The sequence below is a fragment of the Argiope bruennichi genome, chromosome 10, assembly GCF_947563725.1.
Source record: "Argiope bruennichi chromosome 10, qqArgBrue1.1, whole genome shotgun sequence".
NCBI lineage: Eukaryota > Metazoa > Arthropoda > Arachnida > Araneae > Araneidae > Argiope > Argiope bruennichi.
Genome location: NC_079160.1, coordinates 93,716,584 through 93,724,571, shown reverse-complemented (window position 1 = coordinate 93,724,571; position 7,988 = coordinate 93,716,584). Strand labels below are relative to the sequence as shown.

Here is a 7,988-nt window from a genome sequence, read left to right as displayed (position 1 = left end):
TTGTCTCCAATACGAAATCCATCGCCAACTGAATGAAGTTCTTATTGAGCGTGATAGGAGATTACAAACTGTACTTGCTTTGGGAGAGGTTATATTAACAAACTTATTTATCTCAACTCGTTCATTCAACCATTTCCTTTCTGGGAAAGATCCATTTGAGTATTTTAAACTTTTATTAGAAAGCTCTAAATAAAAATAAGTTAAATGATAAATTTATCGCAAAATGACTTAATCAAACTTAGCTTGAACATAAATCAAACGTAGCATGAATTTAAAGCAAGATTATTTAAATTAAATGCAACATAATAATGAAAAGAAATTTATCTCAAAAACATATTTTTTCCAAACGATTTCTGATTTCAGACAGTCGGTGTTTAATAAACAGCTGTTGGATGCATTGTTTTGTGCTCGTTTATTATTAAATACATTCGTTTTCTGAACGAAAGTTTTAAAATCCAAAATAACTCCTCAGAAAGTCACAGTTTTCCATGTGAGGCCCCATGCCAAGTCTGCCAAAATGATCCACATCTATAGTCATATAGGTATGGTTTTCTTTAGAATATTTTGGCCATTTGGGATACAATACACCAGGATGCCTAAAATAAAAAGAAATAAAGTAAGTTTCTTTAAAAATGACTGTCGATAAAAAAGACTTTGGATGAAGAAAAAAACTAGAAGTATTTTTATTCAACATAGGATTTTTGCAAATATATACTAGTTTTTTAAAAAATATATAAATTCTAGAAATGCGTACGATACTTGAGTCTAATCATCGTAGATAAAGAAATTAATTTGATAAAACAATAGAAAGTATTTTATTTCAATAATATATTTTTAGATTGGAGAAAGGTGACCATGTTTCAAAACTCGGTGTCCTTGTACATCATTCTTCGTTAACAGAGAATTTCAGTCGAAAATTTCTTTTATAAATAGCCATAAAATCTTTCCAATTTTGAGCACACGTGCAAATAGAAACTAAAACCCTTTCCAAACACAAAATATACACAAACAAAATATTGAGTGAATCTCTGCCCAACCCTGCTGCCTTAAGGCACAGAGGAATCTTCTGTGAAAAAGCCACGATCGTGAGAGATAACACGGATCTCCTGGAGTGCTTCACACAGTAGCCGCTTTGAACGCCCACCTCTCCTCCAAAGAAGGCAAGCATCCGAAACTGACCCACTTGGACATAAAGTCAAAATTCTCAAAGCGCCCCGAAAGGTGCCTCACTGGAAATGAGAGGACGAATGAGGTTATAATTATTCAAACAAAAAAAAAATACTGAAAGGCAATTCCTTATCGTTACTAAATAATTCTGCTCCTATTTTATTATTCTAAGTGGCATCAAGGATGGTAGATAAAGTGCAGTTTTCGAGCAAAAGTATCACGAAACTGAGTTCGATCATTTAAAAATGATAAAATTTCAAAAATATGTATCACTTACCCATGTTTTGCGAAGTTTGCCCATAATTTCATCACTTGGCTACTTAACCAAATTTCTTTTCTATTATAATCTTTCGGCACCCGTACGGGTCGTCCAAAAACAAATTGTACATCAAGGTTTTTGATCACCCTGTGTAGTATATAATGGAAAGTGAATAAGTTATAGTATATCTATATAAAATAGTTAGTATTTTATATAACTATGATATAACTATAGTATGGTATGAGGTATATAATATATATATATATATATATATTCTAAAAGAGAAACTAAATTTCTTTCTTCCAACAGTTACCTTATGATTTATTGTGATATCTGTCCCAAAAAAGTGAGATTACCTTTAGCATAAATTTTTCATTTTGATTCTTTCTCATTGATGGTTGAACACTGAATAATATAATAAGAGCCATTTTACTCCAATGCCCATTTATCAGAAAATTCTATTTTTCAAATGACAACGTTTGTAAGCAAGAACTAAGAAATAATCAGAAGTCTATAGTGACCCCATATTGTTATCGCAATTCTAATTTTCATATAATTCAATATTAATGTTTTGTAAACTACATTCATGATTAAGAGCCTTTAAAATATTTAGAAATATTTTAATACATCAGTTTTTCCTGTCTTTAAAACTAGTTTTCTTTTCAAAAGCACAATTTTAGCAGCAAGGCATTTATAATACTACGGTAAAGCATTTTCGAATTTAATACACCCATTTCCAATCCCAAAACTTTATAAAAGTTTGAAATTTAATACAAATTTTACAAATAAGATTTCGACGATTAAAAAATATTTTTTTTCAATAAAATTAGAAATAAGGTCTTCCACTTTCCTAGGCAACCAAAATTACTATTCTTGCTTTTTACCATTAGACATCAATTGATTTATCTTAAGCAAAATGACCTGCTGAAACAAGGGACTGGAACAAATACCGAATTTATTGGAATAGGAAAAATCTATTTCAATTGGAAACGTACAAATGTGGATGGTTATTTATACAGAAGCTGTTTAACAGCTCTTCATAAAACTGATAGAGTAACTAATTGTATGCAAAGAACTGTATAGATTTTAAAATTTTTATCTGTTGATGACATCTGCAAAATAGATATTTTTACCTTGAAATACGGACCCGTCATAAGCAACAATTTTATCAACTAGTTATTGTAATTTTACTTCATCATCTCAGTCGATCTCTATGGTTTCTAAATATCATATATTCTATCTATGTGTATCTAATATCTAATGCAAAAACCAATCACAAATTAATGCACTGTCTATGATAGGGAAATAATAGAAAGAAAAGGTGAAATGGAATTTTGAAGGCAAAAAAACTGGTCTTTTGTATCTACATTTATATCTAGTGTGTGTGTCCTCTTGTTGCAAATACTTAATCCCCAATTACTACATATGAATACAGTAATTGCACTTTCTCTTACTTCTCAGACACTGGGCGACTTTGATTGGATGATCATAGATTGTGAAATCGTCAGTTGCACAGTCGACAGCTATTGCAAGATGCTGAGTCAGATTCAAGTTGTAATCCAGTTTGTTATATTTATGTTTGACTATCGATGCGCTCTGCATGACAGCTCGAGTGAGCAGGCCTTTGATCAGAGGAGAACACACAACACGCTGACGATCGAGGAACCATCACTTTCCCCACTAATAGTGATCCGGTCCTTGTCGCCTCCAAAATATTCGATGTTATCCTTAACCCACCGGAGCGCCATCACTACATCGTACAATCCTGAAAAGAAAAAGACAAAACGAATGTTATGTGGGTTTTTTGACTTTATCACAAAAAAAAACAAAACAACAGATTGATTGATTTAACAAAGTTCAGAGACGTGAAAACTATTCTTGATTATGCTGCACCAAACATATGGTGTGAATTAAAAAAATTTTTTATAAATTTTTAGATAAACTGTTATCAACTGGCAACTTTTGTGGTATACGGTGAAAAGCTGTAAGAAAACTTTAAAATGGAATTATTTTTAATTTGATCAAATTGTAATAACCAACAATTCTTAAGCAAGTGAAAAGATGCGGATTCAACCAGCATTAATGATTGATATTCATAGAATTTCTCGCTCCATTTGTAAAGAATCATCTGGGAGGCATTTTCCACATGAGATGGGGTTCACATTCTTTTGTCTGGATTGGTTGAAAGGACAAGCATAGCTTGAAATGTGCTGAACAATCATAAACCATCATTTTCTCGATTGAGTTATGAAGGCAAAATAGATTAAAAAAGAAAATAAATTTTATCTGGATATTAAAGACAAAATTGTAATTCTTAACAAAAAATGATCAAAAATGAGTTATCTTAATTCTATGGCGCAGTTGAAAATTTCACAGGTATTTTTTTCATAAAATTTTGAAAAATTGTAATCTTTTTCTAATCAAAATAAGTAATAAACATTGATAACGCCGATGGGGCTGTGGTGAAGTAAACCCACAAAGAACGTTGAAATGTCTCTTTGGTAATTTGAAACCCGAGATGTTATATTATTCAAAATTAAAAAAAAAAAAAAATAAGAATGCGAACAATATATAAAACTATTAAGGAAGGTCTGAATTATTTTTGATACAAATTGTGGATAACACTGAGGTTAGTCAATTTTTTTCCTTCTTTTCTGTTGATGTGATTAAATGTAACTACAGTACACTCCTGAGTATCCTGCCCAATGTGGCGGAAAGGCAGGCCGGATAACAAAAAAGCTGGATATGCCGGAGTTCTATGAACTCATTTCTTTGCCCACCAATACGAGACGACAAAATTTTGATACCGAAACTCACTGTTATAATGCGTATTTTTTCACTTCTTATTGAGTGCTAAGCCCCTATTTCATGTCAAATCATGTAGAATGTGAATTTAGGAATACTCTACGTTCTGTACAGTTACAATCAGGAACAGCGGCAATAATTGAGATTCGTTACACACTGACGGTATATCAAACAACGAGCAGAATGCTGTTCTTTTCCTGTCACAACTTGTATTTTGAAAAAAAGAGATATGGGAAGATGTTAGAAGAAGCCAGCTTGCAATGCCTTGGCAATATCACCATTGCAAGCCTTGCGTTCCTCATTTAATCACGATAAAAGAAAATTAGGCCGAAAAGTACGGAAAGCGGAGAGTCACGATCCCGTTACTCAGGAGTGTGCTGCAGTTTTATCCAGTTCAATATTTTTATTAATCGGTTGTCGTTATCATAGTCCCAAAGTAATCATATTAAATGGCAACTATTGTCATTAATGAATATATACATTTTGTTTAATTATTTAAAACAGAATGCAAAAGACATGAAACGAAGCCGATTCAAACAAAAATTAAAATATTCGAATTGCAAAAATAACTCAAATGTGTGGAAAGATATGCAGTAAATTTTGTGTTAGTAACAGGTACTACAGTTTTTATATAACATAACCAGTTATGAATCTGAACTATATAAAATGTATTTCATTTCAACATATTGTTATTTTGTTAGTGTAACTATTCTACTTACCTACATTTCCTAGTGCATCGCTTGTGTTTGAAGTAAGAAAACCGAACAATCTCACACGATAATTGGTTATTATCACAACCACACCTTCTCTCTGTGCCAAAACTCTTCCATCGTACACGTCCATGCGATTGGATCCCAGAGTGTATCCTCCACCATGAATCCAGAAAAGCACGGGAAGCTTACTTCCTCTAGCAGCATAGAAAGGCGTGTATATATACAAATAAAGACAATCCTCGCTTTTACCAGTCATATTATCATACCATGGGAATGGCAATTCTGTATGCTGCATGCATGCAGGAGGCTGTTTTATTCGCTTAAAGGGTACCAATCCAGGCTTCAACAGATTCCGGTTTTAAAAATCGCCGACTTCCAACGGGAAGTTTAGCAAATGGTACACCAAGGAACATTTTTATGGGTGCGCCATTCACTTTGGACATAACTCCTTCGATTTTACCTAGAGGGGTCTCTACTGTTGTTGATGTACCCATTGCGTGCCATAATACTGTGATCAAATAGGTTAGTGTTGCAAAGGTCATTTCTTGATAAGAAGCTAAGTAACCTGTTAGATACCAAATAAAAATCAAACCATAAAAAAGTATTTAAAATAAATTTTCACAATTTGATTACTCTTAACTGTAATAATGTCTAATTAATTTAACCCGTAACTGGATACGGCAATCAAAAGGACTCCACATTGCTCATTAGCTATCACTCTGTCCTTGAATACAATAATCTCCTCAGTACCTTCATGTTGTTCTTTCAGCAGTATGTTGGCAAAAGTCTAAGAATGGACACGTTCAAAGTTTTTGTTGTTATTTAGTGAGTCATTGGCTCCATGTCTCTGAAACTGCTTTTAATTCGAATGTTGCAAAAAGAATAAAGACATATTCTAAAATAATATTTTAAGCCATTTTATTATTCAGTTTTGTTTGTAAAATTTTAACAGTTACTAACATTAGTGTAATTCCGCAATATCTAAACGAAGTAAATACCTATTAAAAGATTGTTAAGGTTTTTCTTATGATATCTTATATTATTAACATTTTTGATATTAATATTCTAGGTAATTGTATGATTTTCAGAATGTATTGTGTTTCCAAAATAAATTCCAGTGCTATATACAAAGAAAAAAAAGGAAAATAACCGTGGAGTCTTTTTGACTCCATGTCTCTGGCCGCGAGAGAAAATTCATGTCTCCATTTATAGGTTAAAATGAGCAAAAGTTACACATTTTTCATTACTACAAAGGTAATTACAGATATATTAACTATCCTAAATAAAATAGTTTTCTAGTAATAGCATTTTGACTGCCACGTGTAGATTTTTGAATAAACGCATTTGGATCTGAAAGGTAGTTAAAAATGGAAATGAAACTAATATAATTATTTCTTCTAGGATTTCTTAAGTACTTTACTGATAAATTATTTTTTAAAGTAATGAAATTTCCCGATAAAATTTTCATATATTGTTTACTGTTCAACATATCAGGAGGAAGAATAACTTTTTTTAAAAAAAATATATGTGTTTCAATAATTTATTTAAAGAAAGAACAAAAGGTAAGAAGTGTGTTTTTTATACAGCCATGCAAATAAATTTTTAAAAAAGAGAAAATTTGACTAAAAAAAATCATTTTTTTCTGTTTGATAGATAAAAAGTACTTACAGAGATATGAAAAGATCGAAAGTTCAAATTCAAGCAAATTGTTTCTGTTTTTCTTGAATTTCTTGTTCTATTATTGCAAATTGTGGACCAAATAGATAAAACGGCTGAATAGAACTGTGGTTTTGTGTAGAATCTTGCAGGTCATCCTATAAAATGTGTGAATTTTTCTTCAATTTTCTACAAGAGTAACACCTAGCTTTCTACTTGCCGCTGAGATTCTTGGTCCGCGATGTTTTTACTTATAATATAGAGAACCGTACTTGGAGCGATATTATTACTTATGCAATACAGACAGATTAGCCAAAATGCAGTCCTACCAGCTGTCGTATGAGGGTGAGTCAAGGAAGCTCCAATTTTGGAAGCCATAAAGCGATGAAAGTAGCAGACAATAATCTTTTTTAATTTGTTATTTTAATCATTTCACAACTACATTTTAAGAAACATAAAAGATTTTGGAAAATGCAAATTATTTTATAAGTATTAAAGTAAAGCCCAACGCTCTGCAGAGTGCTGCCGTCGAATGCCGGAGTCTGGTATGTGATTAGAATAAAAGAACCAGCATACTATAAGTAAACAAAATGAACTGAGAATTTCAAATAGTGATAACTGAATTTCGTGAGATAATTTCTACCTTTGTTTGAGCGCTTCACCACCAAAAAAAAAAGTAAAAAAAAAAAAAAAAATACAGTTTTCATCTTTAACACGCTAGCGGAGAAACTGCAGTTTTGTTTACGTTGCTATTATCGTTTCTTTTATAGATAATGTCTTCTGCTATCAGAGTTGTCAGATTCTTGAGTACTTAACCCTCTCGATTCCAGCGGGGCGGTTTGGGGCGGTTTGAGAATTTACCCTATAATATCCACGTGGGTCGGTTTGGGGCGGCTGTTAGCCGTTTTAGGGGAGATGGGTATTAAAAGAGGCTCCTCTACTGAACACTCCAGGAGGTCCTCGTTATCTTCGACAATCGCGGCTTTTTCACAGTAGTTTTCCCTGTGCCTTAGGGCGGTAGGGGTTGAGGAGGGATTCACTAAATAGGTTGTTGGCGTACATTTTGTATTTTGAAAGGGTTTTAGTTTCTATTTTCACGTGTTGTTAGCTCAAAATTGGAAAGATTTTATGGCCATTTATAAAAGAAATTTTCCACTGAAGTTCTCTGGTAACGATGAATGATATATAAGGATACCGACACGTTGTTTATTTTTCGGACAAGCATCAGAAGCCTTTTTCAGTAGTAAGACTATTGTAATGATATAAAGACAAACCATTGCATTGACACTGCGGCCTATTCACATCGCAGTTTTCTCACAAAATGGGTAGCGACAGTTGTTACTATGGAAGGAAGTCGTTTTACATTCCAAGCATATTATTCTTTCATC

The 7,988-nt window shown here is 32.5% G+C and overlaps 1 pseudogene; it reads right to left on the bottom strand.

The window, feature by feature from the left end:
• Window positions 1–476: 476 nt before the first annotated feature.
• On the bottom strand, window positions 477–7,139 carry LOC129989118 (acetylcholinesterase-1-like; annotated as a pseudogene).
• Between the last annotated feature and the right edge of the window lie 849 nt (window positions 7,140–7,988).